Raw genomic sequence first — 13464 nt, 5'->3', positions numbered from 1 at the left:
CAAATAATGGAAAACGTCCTTCTACTGCCCATGTAGAGGCCACTTGCCTGCCAGCATGCTTTACCAAGTTGTATGACTGTCATCACTGCAGAATGAGCTCATTTCATTGTTTATTGTCTTTCTTGCTCCCTGGATGCTGAGGTACTTCTGACCTTTAGCAGTGTGTCCACCTCTGATTCCCTATCACCTAATGCGGTGTGGGGCCCATAGCAGGTCTGCAGCAGACATCTAAAACTCAGTGAGTGGCATGCCTACCTTAATCTTTATAGTCATCCTAGCATGTGAATTGTTATCTCCATTGTCTTATAAATGAAGAAGAAATGGAGACCCTGAGGATTTAAGTGGCTTGACAAGGTTCCAGAGCTTATGGTTAATGGAGTCAACTTTAAAGGCAGGCAGTCTAGCTCAGGAGTCCCCCTTTATATGTATTTTACTGGGTTAAATTGTAATCTCTGCTCCAGCCAAGTCACCAAACATGTCAATTTAGATAGATCATCAATGAAAAAGCAACAACTGTTTTCAACATTATTGGAGTGCGTTACACCAGCCATAAGTCTGAATGTTGATTTTCCCCAAAATTCATATGTTGAAAGTCATATTTTTTCCTCACAAGCTAAGAGGCTTCTAAAGCTCCAGACATCATGTCCACATTCCAGCATTTTGCACATAGAACTTTCCTTTAAGTCCCACTTGTCAGATGGCCACACCTAGCCACTAGTGAGTCTGAAAAATATAGTCCTCTCTGGGCAAATATATTAAACATTTTGTTAAAAATGAAGAATGGGAGAGATCTAGTGGTTTCTACCACAGCCTAGCATTGAAAGTCTTTTTCAAGCAAGTTTAGCCTAGCTCTCAAGGGTTCCTTCACCTACTTGCAGTTCTGAATTCCGTCCCCCTGGACCTTCTTTACTCACTGATCTTGAAACATGCCTGGTACCTGCCACCTGCTCTCCATGCCCTGGGCCCCCTGGAACGCGTCCATCCAAGTTCCCTGGTGAGTCTAAGAGGTTCTCCCTGACTCCTCCTTCCCACACTGAGCTCCTATGGTGAGGAGCCTGGATGTGATTCCTGAGATCCTCACACTCCCCAGCCTTGGGTTGCTCTTTTTTGAATGACCTGAGCAGCTTAACTCTTTCACTGTTAGTTTTTTACTCACTGAAGCCCTATCCTCAGTCCTGCTCTGGTTCCAGCTTCCCTGAGGACTGAGCCCCTTCCTCAATGAACACTTATTGGCCTCCTGTCTCACTTCCGGCTGGCATTGCACTCTTTTGTGTTGGGGACTTCATACTACAAAAGACGCAAGACCTCTCCTCAAAACCTGATTTCCCATAGCATCTGGATTTAAAGCTTGTGCCTGTCACTAAATACTCCATCAATTTCAGTTGCTTTATTGAGGAATAAAAGCTGACATTTATTTAAATAATTATTACTTACATTCATAACATTTATTAAGTTTTGACTGTGTGAGACGCTGTGCTAGACTTTTCCTTTCTTTCTTTCTTTCAACAGCTATGAGGCAGGCACTGTTGATTTTTACAGTTCCAGAAGAGGCACAGAGAAGAGAAGTTACTTGACTAATGTCACCTAAGCTACTAAGGGGTGGAGCCAGGATTCAAGCCAGGGAACTTGATTCCGGAGCCCAGGCTCTTAGTCACTATATTAAAAGGGGGACTGGAGGCTGGGCACCCTGGCACACGCCTGTAATCCCAGGGGCTCGGGAAGCTGAGGCAGGAGGTGCCACAGTCTGGCTGGGCACAAAATCACCAGCCACTCAAGCAGGAACAAACTTTATTTCCAAAACTTCCATGAATGCCACGCACGTGGCCTTCTCCCCAACCAATAGGAACTCTCCGGGAGTGAGAGAGCTCCAAAGTAGCAGGCCCAGGCGGATAGCAGGGGTCTAATCTCCAATTGAATGCACATCTTAACATAATCATTATCATCTCAATGGCTTGCTGGCCTCACCTTTCAACCAAAAATGCCAAGCGTCATTCCTACTTGGCTATGACTCTCAGCAAGGGGGATTGCGAGTTCAAAGCCAGCCTTAGCAAAGTGGGGCTCCAAGCAACCCAGTGAGACTCTGTCACTAAATAAAATACAAAATAGGCCTGGGGAGTGCCCCTGAGTTCAATCCCCAGTACCTCTCCCAAAAAGGGCAATTGGAAAGCAGGGCTAGTCTCTTGATTCCAAGATGTACTGGCAACATGGACTGTGCTGCCACCCAGCCCCAACAGGAAGCTTTGCTGGGCTGAGATGCCCTTGTGTCTGGAATGCCCTTGACCTGGGCACTGCCACCCTGTCACTCCCCATCCGAGTCTCAGCTGCCACTCTTCCCCTGCCTTCCCTTTTGAGGATCAAATCCACTTGGAAGTGATAAAAAACCAATTTGCTGCCTCTGTGTCCCGTGGAGGCTGTGTCACTTGATCTCCTCTGGGGTGGCCACAGGGTGGAGTGACTGAGCCAAGCTGGATCTGGCCGCTGACATGTTTTGCTTAGTCCCCCCCAATGTTCAACACTGCATTTTAATTCACAGTAGGCATTTACAAATTAGAAGATGTCACATAGAGTCTGGATTTCAGGCTTCTCTTGAAAAACTCATAGACTTTGGAAATGCTGGGTCTGTGCGCTGTGGACCCAGGCTGCCAGGTTGAGGAGGAGCTCTGCTGTGTGGGTTGGCACAGTCCCCTCCTCCCTACTGCTCCTCCATAGGCAGCCACCACCCATAATAGCAATAAGATCAAGTTCACATGCATTTGACTCTCTGTCAGGAACGGTTTTAAGTGCTTTGCCTTTTTTTAAAAAATACTTTTTAGAATTTATTCTTTTTAGTTATACATGACAGTATATATACTATGTATACATGGAATATAACTTCTCATTCTTGTGGTTGTACATGATGTGGAGTTTCACTGGTTGTGTAGTCATATATGAGCCCAGGAAAGTTATGTCTGATTCATTCTACTGTCTTTCCTATTCCCTTCTCCACCCCTTTCCCTTCTTTCCCCTTTGTCTAATCCAATGAACTTCTCTTCTTCCCTCACCCCTTATTGTGTGTTAGCATTGCATTTCAGAGAGAACACTCAACCTTTGTTTTGGGGGGACTGGCTTATTTCACTTAGCATAGTAGTCTCCAGTTCCATGCATTTACTGACAAATGCCATCGTTTCATTTTTCTTTATGGTTGAGTAATAGTCTATTGTGTATATACCACATTTTCTTTATCCATTGAAGGGCACCTAAATTGGTTCCATAGCTTAATTATTGTGAATTGAATCTGCTATGAGCATTTATGTGGCTGTGTCACTGTAGTATGCTGATTTAAAATCCTTTGGGTGTATGCTGAGGAGTGGGACAGCAGGGTCATATGGTGGTTCCATTCCAAGTTTTCCGAGGAATCTCCACACTGCTTTCCATAGTGGTTGCACCAATTTGCAGTCCCACCAGCAATGTGCAAGTACCTTTTCCCCCACGTCCTTGTCAATATTTATTGTTGCTTGTATTCTTATTAATTGCCATTCTGACTGGAGTAAGATGGAATCTCAGTGTAGTTTCAATTTACATTTCTCTAATTGCTAATGACGTTGGACATTTTTCCACATGTTTGTTGACCATCCATATATCCTCTTCTGTGAAGTAGTGCTTGGCCTTTTAATTCACCACTGTGAATTAAAACCTTGGCAAGTTTCCCCTGCTCTACAGATGAGGACACAGAGCCGGCATTAGTAAGTGGAAGGTCTGGGACCCCCACCCACATTCTGGCTTCAGAGCCTTTGTTTCTCAGTCCCTCACTGTCACCTTTCCATGCAGGCGTTGCAGCCTGTGTCCCTGCTCTAAAAGGAGATGGGAACAGGGAGGGGACTTGCCCCTTCCCCTGTGCTGCCTAAAGCCGACACATTGAAAATATAAACCACATTGCTGATTTCCTATGCAGAGAGCAGACAGGCAGGAAAAGGCGGTTTTTCCTTATTGTGCTGAACAAAGTTGAATTTGCACTAGGGAGCAGGGTGCTGAATGGACCCTGGATGAGCACTTGGCAGTGTCTCTGGGGCCATCTCAGAGCCAGCTGTGGTGGAGACAGCCTCCCCTTATCTTTCTTGGAAGGGAGAAAATTAATTAGTTCTGTTTCGGCCTCCATCCAACCCTCACTTGAAACATTAGCCCATAAACAAGTGTAATCTGTCTCAGTCCCCGAGTCTCTCCGGGGAGCTGGTAGGGTGGGAGGCAGGTGGGACTGTGATATCAGGCCAGGCAAGCATCTTGGTCCTCATCCTGGTGTCCACGGTGGTCGCCCAGCCTGCCTGAGCACCCCCTGGCCTGCCAAGTGCACAGCGTGATAAATGGAACCTGTCACACACAGAGAGATTAATTTGGTCCAGTTATTTGCCTGATGGCCTTGGGAAACTAAGCCCTCTTCCTATGCAGGTCAGGTAAGTTTCATTTGCAAAGCTCCCTAATTCATAGGCAGCTGGAGTATGGCTGGTTCAGTGGGTGGTGGCTGTGTGAGACCTTGAGACTTACTTCCATGTGCCAGGAGCTCTGGATGCCACAGTGGGCCTGCCTGGAGCGTAGTTGGGTGACCGTAAGATCCCAGACCAGGGAGCTTGAATGTGAAGAACACCAGGCTGAACCCTGACTCTCTGGGCTCACTGGGACTAAGTGTCACAATAAACTGGGTCTTTAAGACTAACCATATCCCTGGAGCTCCCAAGTCTGAACCTGGCCAAGTGACTTTGGGCAAGTTAACCTCTGAGCCTGTTGTATGCTATGCAAAACGGGGAGGTTAACCTTCCAGAGTTTCTGCATATCAAGAATGTCCTGAAGAGTCTTTGAGATCAAGTGATGGCTGGAATTGGCCCAGAAGCCCTCCCTGTGAGGTGGGCTTGAAGCCAAGTGGCCCAGCTTCATGGTCTGCCCTGCCTTTCCTTGAGTTGAGAGCTCAGTGGGCTTAGCAGGGTGCTCTGGAAACTTGGGGTTCTTGTAGAGGTTGAGGGTGGAGAAGAGAACTCAAAGAGGGGAAGACACCTGGAAGAAGAAGGAAATATTGGATGATGTTGGGAGGAGTCAGTTAATAGGAATCAATTTGAGTAACTGCTGTGTGGTCGACACTGTGGTTCCCTGTCTCCCTGTCCATCTCTGCTTCACATCTTTACGAATGTCCCTGAGTGCCTGGGTAGAGGCAGATCTCTTGGGAGGATGCAGAAGACTCTGGGGACAGGCAGTGAATGCACTGTGCTGAGCCTAGTCCCAGTCCTAGGCTAGAGAGTCCCCATAATGATGGCTCCTGTTTTTCTTATCATTTTCTTATCATTATCAAGCTGGTTTGATCTGTATTGTGGTTTAGATCTGGAAAGTGACCCAAAGGCCCATGGGTTGAAGGCTTGTTTCCAAATACAGCATTGTTTAGATGTGGGGATTTGGGAAGAGATTGGATCACGAGAGCTCTGGACACCTAGTCCCCGTGAGCCAGAGAGCTTCTGGCTCTTCCCAAATCCCCACATCTAAACAACCAACTCATTGAGGGATTTGAAGCTGAGTGGGTCACTGGGAGGTAGTGGAAACTGTAGAAGGGAGAACCTGGTTGGAGGGAGTATGTCCTTGGGGACATGGCCTTGGGGGCTATATCTTGTCCCTGGCTTCTCTCTTTCTCTGCTTCTGGCTTCCACAAATTGAGTAGCTTTCTTCTGTCAGGCCGTTCTGCCATGAAATTCTGCCTCAGTCCAGGCTCAGAACAATAAAGCCAGCAATCATGGACTGAAACCAGGAGCCAAAATATATCTTTGCTTCTCTAAGTTGATTTTCTCAAGTCTTTGTCACAATAACAACAAGTCTGTCAACACCAACCTGGAATCCCAAAGCTGAAAACCGGTGGGACAGTCAGCAGGGAAACATCTGCCCCATGAGAACAGAGAGGATGGTTGGTCCAGCACCCTGTGCCTGGAGATGCTCTGAGTTCAGCACAAAGAAATTACTTCAGGAAATGCCAGGCGAGCCTCCGGCAGCCCTCAGTGACCACCAGGCCTACCTCAGGAAGATGTGGCCGGTCCTCTGCCCTGTTCAGTTCCTTGCAGAATGCGAAGAATGTCAACCCTGTTATCTGAGCTGAATACTTTCTACTTTAATTTCTCTGATAAATCCCCTGAATGGAGGCTTCTCAAACACCAAAGTAAGCTGCTTTCTGGAATTCCTCAGGGGTGGTGAGACTTAGGGGGGCCAGAATGGGCCCTTTCTTGTCCTCAGAACCTGAGGTGCAGTGCTCTGTCCTCTGTGTTTTCTGACTGGAGACCCTTTACCACCCTGTCTTTCCCCCTATTAAACATGGCCACATACTGGAAAGAATGGAAAATAAAATAAATTCATGACACACAAAATAAACTCTTCTTTTAATATTGGCTGATTCCAGCACCTCGTTTTCTCCTATAGTCTCTCTTTAAAATCCTGCAGGCATTTTATTTTAATGCCAATCATGCACCAGGGACTGAGGGGTGGGCACTGGTTAGAGTGGCTTTAGAACAGAATTCAGAAAGTGAGGTACTGGGGGGAAGGCAGAACAGTTTTATGTTTGGAGAGACAGAATGGTTTTGCAAAAGGGATTCCTAAAATGCCTGGCAGCTCACAACTAAGACTCACTGGTTCCCTTTGAAGGATTGATGACTTCAAAGGAGACCAGTCCCCAGGACAATTCCCTCCAGGTTGTGACCAGCTTATATGACTTGGCTCAGAATGCCACATCCCTCAGAAATAGATGTAGAAAGGAGGGAAGGGAGGAAGGAAAGAAAGAAATTCTAGTTCAAAATCTGTAAAGAAGTATGTGTAAGAAATGAAAAATTTAAAATATGACACTCCCTGTGATCTTAAGTGCGTTGATTCTAAAGCCTTGTTCTTTCACCATGCAGAAATAAGTTTTGTGATTTTTTTCTTTTATTTTTAATTGATCTGCCACATAGTTGTTGAGTGCTTGCCTGTGACAAGACTGTCTTTCTTGCTTTATAGACATTATGTGTATATGACTTAGAAACAGCTCAGCACAGACTATGAAGTAGTAGTGAAAGTTATTTGAAATTGCATCCATGGGCAGCTCCCATTCTAAGCCCCAAGGTGGTCAGCTAGCATTGTCTCAGGAAAGCCTCACTCCAGAAGAGCCCAGTTTAAATGCTTCAGGGATTTTAACCTTCCAGAAAAATCCAATGCTTTGCTAATTATCAAACCAAATGTCAGAAATGGTTTTTCATTGGTGAAATTAGTAGCATGCTAATGGGATAATAGATGTTAGAAGGGGGCTCTCAATCGCTATCTGTGAGTGATATTCAAGACTTATATATTGGCTGATTTGTTTTATTACTGATACTTCCGCTGGTGTGCAAAGTACGTGGGAAGTCTAGACCCCCACATGGCCCTCTAGATATTTAGAAAATCTCTTGGACCCTGAAGCCAAGGGTCTGCAATTCAGCTTCTGAAAAGTTCAATTGCCTTGAAGACTCTTCCATACAAGGTGGAGGTTGGTCTAAGCAGATAACAGGCAGTAAGTAAGGGCTTCACTGAGCAAGCAGAACAGGCTGTAGAGACCTACATTATCCCTTCTCACTTAAAAAAAAAAATAGCTGATGTTGATAGAAGATTTTGTCCAAGGTTTGCTTCCTGGGGATATGAAAGCAGTTAACACCCGCCCATTAAACTTGAAAGTAGATTTTATCACTTACCAAAGTGAACCTAAAGATTGTACATGCACGTGACATGCATGATCCTCACAGTGACTCTGTGACGTAGGTACTATTAGTAGTATGTCCATTTGCTGTTGGGGAACCAGATCTGGAGACCTTGAGTCACCTGTCCAAGGACACAGAATCAGGATGGAAATCTAAATCCTTTGATTCTAAATCCTTATTCTTTCACCATGCAGAAATAAGTTTTGTGATGTTTTTCATTATTTTTAATTACTCTTTGTGAAGATTCAACCCAGGGCACTATACCTCTGAGCCACACCCCTGACCCTTTTTATTTTGAGACAAAGTTTCACAAAGTTGCTGAGGCTGGATTTGAACCTGTGATTCTCTTGCATCAGTTTCCCAAGTCATTGGTAATATAATTGTGCACCACTGCGCCTGGCTTTTTCTTGATTTTAAATGTATCACATGCTCACAGGAACGTTGGAAGATGTGCAAACATATAAAATAGCCTAATTGCATTATTCCAGCAAGATCAAATGGAGCTTTGCTATGTTGCTTCCAGACTTATTTTCATGCATATGGAGTTGGTGTGGTTCAGCACTCATGGGGCTGAGTCTTGCTTACTTAACATATTATACTCATTTCTTCATATTGAAGCCAGAATTAAAAGAGGCAGTCAGTAGAGATAGGTAAATCAGGTCAGATCAGATCAAGGAGGCCAACTGGGGTCTGGGAAGTTGGAGAGGGATTGAAATGTTAATATTTTCAGAGCCCTTCCTCCACCCTGATCAAGAAAACCTTCCCCTGCTGTAACCTGTCCCAGGGATTGTCCCTCCCTAGAGGGAGTTATAAAATTTGTTAATGCACCCTGGGCCTCCCTTCCTGCCCGGATCATTCCACCTGGACCTTTGCTGTCCATCTGCTTCTCACCTTTTGGCCATCCCACCGGAAGCGTCTCCTGGGCCTCCTCATATATGCAGGAAGGAGAGGATAAGGGGGAAGAGAGCAGGAGAACAAAGAAAGTCTAGCAGGTATAAAAGATGTAGAATGTTCTCACTTCTTGAGATACCAGGATACCAGCTAAATGGCCCCCTTCTCCCTCCCAGGAGAAGTCTGCATTACCCTCTTTTAAATAAACCCTGCTTTATATGCTTGCCTTGGCGTGTAACATTCTCTAATGTTATACTTCAACATGTGAGGAAACAGTACTCATCACTGACAACCGGCGATGTCACTAGCTCGAAAGATTCTTCATTAACATCATTTTTAAGGTGAACATAATATTTCTTCTGGTGACTACATCACGCCACCTGTTGCTGGACATTTTACCTCCTGATTTTTTGCTATCCTCAGCAGCAAAAAGGTGGTCATCTGAGGATAGTTGTTTGTTTACTTGCTTCATCACGAGAGAAGATTTTGGAAAGAATACTTACTGGATCAAAGAGCAAGAACACTTTAATGGAATTTATGAGACATTCAACTAGAACACAGTGGATTCTGCCTTTGTAAATAACAGGATGAACACGACTTTCCAGGACTGAGATCAAAAGTCAACAAAAATGAAAACTATGAACATTTTGACCAAGAATGGACTGACCAGTTGTTGATTTATGTAGTGGTAGTTTTCTAACCAGTAGGGGGCAGCACAAACACCAACAGAGTCCCTCCTTGGCCAAATCCTCCTTGGATTTGTCAATTTTGTAGCATTTTTGCCAAGCTTGCATTGTTAAAATTTAGCAACAACAGAGTCATCAAACTTACCGGCAGGAGCCAGAAAGGAAAATCCAGTTTGCAAAGATTTACAGCTTTCAGAAACGTTCCGGAAGACTGTTCCAGATGGCAAAGGGCTAGAGAGCAAGGGTCTTTCCAGTGTGCCTTGCACCGGAGGCTAGGAAAGCAGGTCAGGGTGAGAGCAGTGACAGGAAGACATGTGTCTGCGGGTGGGATTGATGGCGGTGTCCTGTGCCCAGTGAGCGCTGGCCCAAGGGCTCGGAAGTGAGTTTAATTTCCCAAACAGGATGGCCAAGGAAAAAGGGGGCATGTGACTGCCAGCCTGGGGAAGACCTTTGGCACAGCAGGCACAAGGTCAATGATGCAAAGAAGGGAAGTATTAATGAATCACAGAGAAATGTGCAGTGCCTTGAACTTGAGGGGCGGGAGAGCCTCTGTAGGAAGCACGATGGCCGTGCACCTAGAGCTGGGCTTCTAACCAGGATTGTGCACCCCTGATAGCATCTTTGTGACATCTCTGTACATCCTGACTCAGGCAGAATTTATACAGAAAGACAGACATTTTATATGAAGGGAGAAGCTCTATAGTTGTCAGGAGTCTGTGACCCCAAGAAAAATCATGCACAAGTGATGTGTGTATTTTCTTTCTTTCTCCAGGAGCGAAAGTCTCTTCTCCCCGGAGCCTCACTTCTGTCTGTCCCAAGAGACCTTTGGTCCTGTCAGTGGCAGAAAACCCTTCTGGATACTCTGGTGGGTGGGGAAGTTGAATAGAGGCTCAGGAAAAGCTCTACAGCACAGCAGAGCTGGGAAGCTTCCAAGTGCATCTGTGAGGACTTCCAGGTGGAGACCAACCCCCTTTCCTTGGGAGTCTGGCCACAGCCCGGGCCACCTAGACAACTGCCTCTTGGAGAAGTTTATCGTGAGGGCAGCATGTCTGTGATTCGGGCTGTATTTCTCTTCGGGGACCCAGGTGGCTTCATTATTCCACTTTCTTCCAAAAGATTTAAAAAATAGATGCATATTACAGCATTGTACATAGTGGGATGAACTCTGAAAACAGTCTAGATGTTCATCAATAATGAAGTCATGGAATAAGTAGTAGTTTATTTATATTATAGGAGAGTAGGCAGCTTGATCTGTATGTAGGGACCTCAAGGGCACCTATGATATTCCTGAAGTGAAAACTCAAGTTGAAGGGCAGTGTCTAGGACAGGGGTGGGCAACCATTTTCTATAAAGGGCCAAATGGTAAATATCTTAGGCTCTGAGTATCACATGGTTGTGATGTATGACTACTTACCTCTGCCATCGTAGTACAAAAGCAGTACAGACAATATACAAAAGAATAGGAGTGGCTGTGTGCCAATAAAACTTTATTTACAAAAGCAGGCAGTGGACCAGATTAAATCTGCAGCCCATAATGTGCTGACACTTGGCACAGATTGTGATGTTTTTGAAGAGAACCTTTGTGTATTGTGGATGTTTTGTAAGGATAGGCTCCGAGCTGCTAATCTGGCTACCCTGGGGAGCAAGAGGGTGGGATGAGGAACCGGTGATGATTCATTTCTCTCTTTATTCATTTCTGATTTCTTCGATTTGAAATGGAACACATGTATGCATTGCTTTTGTATTTTCTTTTTCCAATTCCTAAAATGATGTCCTCCAGCCTCGGGAGTTCCCAGTCGTATAGACATGACTTTGCCCATGGAGTGGGGAAGTTTCAACTTGATTTAAGGGGGTTTTGGTTCACCACAAGCTCCAGAGAAACTAGCTGTTGCTAAAAACCCAACCCCGTTTGAGATGGAGGTAACAGGTCACGATTTTCTGATTAAAAGGGACAGTCCCGCTGAGTTTTGCACCATTTGAGCCACATCCAGGGCTGTGTTTGGTGTTGGATGTGCTCTGAGCCCCTGCTGTCAGTGACCTTCCATTGAGCAGGTTACTGGAGGAAATAAGATATGTATATGGCCCCCTTTCTAGAATATTCCAGAAGGAGCTGGTTTCTGCAGGACTCAGGAGGTTCTGTTTATTTAACAGTTTCTATTTATTTCAAAGACAGAACTTTGTTGTGAACAGACCTGAATCTGCACCTCAGGGAAAACTTCTGACTCCATTCATTTCTCTGAGTTTCCTCTGTGAAAGGGAGACGATCAGAATGGGAAGATTGTGATGGTGATGGTGATGTTGGTGATGATGGTGATGATGAGTCGAGGCTGTAACTAGGTGGTACAGCACTTGCCTAGTGTGCTCTGGGCCTTCGGTTCTATCCCCAGCACGTCACATGTGAAAACAACAACAAATAACAAGAACAAAAAAACCCTCGTTACTTGGTTTTTATAAGAATCTAATGAATCACTACACATTTAGCATTTTTCATGATGCTTGAAACAAAGAATAAATGCTTCATAAAAGCTAAGTTTGTCACTGGGCTGGTTCTTACTGCGATGGCTACTGCAATCGCCACATTATCCTTTCATTTAACTCCCTACCTGTTTGGATAGGTTCATCCCCGTAACCCAACAACATTTTGCTTCATGGTCTTGGAGAAAACCAAGCAGATGCTGTGGCTGCATGGTTCTCTCTGAGCCTCAGTTTTCTCATCTGTGAAACAGACTTCACCAATCTGTTGTTCCCACCTTCTAGGGCAGGATGCTGCCTCACGGACTCCACTGATATGTCCCTGGAGAGTAAACTGCAGCCTGCAAATTAGAGGTAACGTGAAACCCCAAACCTGGAGTTCTCGCCCCCCATTCTGCATGCCTGTCTGGCTCCTTTCCCCATTAACTGGAGCCCCGCCTCTTTTGACCACATGATGTCTCTGCTCAGAACCTCCGGGGTACTTCCATCTGCCTTGCCGGTTTGGGCTGGTGATTCTATGCTTTGTGGCTCTGCATGGTAAATGGACCATTTTGCATATATGCATCATGGCCAAAATTGAAAGAAAGATCTTAGAGAAATAGGATTTTGTCTTGTTCATTTTCATGTGAATAAGTCATTCAAAGCTAGCAATGGATGCCCAGTTCAAGGAGATTTCTGCATGTCAGATATAGAGCTAGGTGTCTTCACATAGAATTGATATTTAATAATATTGAGACACCCTATGAGATAGGTCACCATGTCCCCACTCTGCTGGTGAGCAGTGGGGCTCAGGAAAGGAACCAAGTAGCTCAGGACCACTCAGCTATAGGGAGAGGACCATGTCAGCTCATGCTGAATTTAGGGTAAATATGAAGTAAAATACTGTTATCACTTCTCTTTCATGAACTGGAGGGTTTAAAAAATGTTATTTTTTAATGTGAATAAGTTAAAAAAAAATCTATCTGAGCCCGCACTTACCCCTGTCTGGTGTCTGTTTACCAAACAGGCTGGACCTCACCTGGAACTGAACCAGGGCCGGTGAGGGAGGGGAAGCTGGAGGCCTAGCTGGACCCTGGCTTCCTGTGGGGAAGTCCTGGGGCTGAGCCTCCCACTTCCTTCTGGTCGATTGTTCACGGGAAGGAAGGCAAGGGGGCCTTCTATTCTTTCTCTGGAGCCCTCGAGGTGCCCTCTTTGGAAGCAGGAAAAATGTGCTCTCCCCACCCCCACCCTAGCATGTTGAAGGCAGGTCTCCTTCTATGTGGATGGGGGGCCAGTAAGGGGTTTGGGGACACTGGTGCCAGTTCATGCAATTTCCTTTTCTCCTACTTGATGGCGAGGATGCACAGCTTCGGATCATCACTTTTAAAATTTTTACTTTTTAGCTCATTTTTGGCTCCCCTTCTTTACAGGGGACTGTGGGGTGGTCCAGATGGCAACAGGAGCACCCCCAATGCCTCTAGGTTTCTGGGCTCACTCTTCCCTTTAATAACCAGAAAACTGTGATGAGACCTGCGCATTCCCTCAGAGGATTCAGCAAAGGGGAGAGCCTGTCTCCATCCTGAAATCCTGCAGCCTGCTTTTCTCCATCACCTCGAGCCCCATCTTCATGGATGCTGGTGCCTCTCGAGCTCCCTGTACCATTGCCCCCACCCCTTCCCTGGGCAAAGGGGAGACATTGAGTTCCCATTTATGTCTGGGCTAATGAAATTGCA

General features: G+C 45.6%; 1 long non-coding RNA gene across 1 annotated transcript in view; it reads left to right on the top strand.

Annotated features, from left to right (window-relative positions):
• The window catches only part of LOC144377053 (uncharacterized), a 47242-nt gene extending 35432 nt beyond the window's left edge, over window positions 1-11810 (top strand). Inside the window, exon 4 of the long non-coding RNA XR_013437620.1 lies at window positions 10053-11810. This is a non-coding gene — a long non-coding RNA (uncharacterized LOC144377053). The remainder of the gene's footprint in view (window positions 1-10052) is intronic.
• The last annotated feature ends 1654 nt before the right edge of the window (window positions 11811-13464 follow it).

This window comes from Ictidomys tridecemlineatus, chromosome 4 (genome assembly GCF_052094955.1).
Source record: "Ictidomys tridecemlineatus isolate mIctTri1 chromosome 4, mIctTri1.hap1, whole genome shotgun sequence".
Taxonomy (NCBI): Eukaryota; Metazoa; Chordata; class Mammalia; order Rodentia; family Sciuridae; genus Ictidomys; species Ictidomys tridecemlineatus.
Note: the sequence above shows the minus strand (reverse complement) of the source record. Positions and strands in the feature narration are given on the sequence as shown.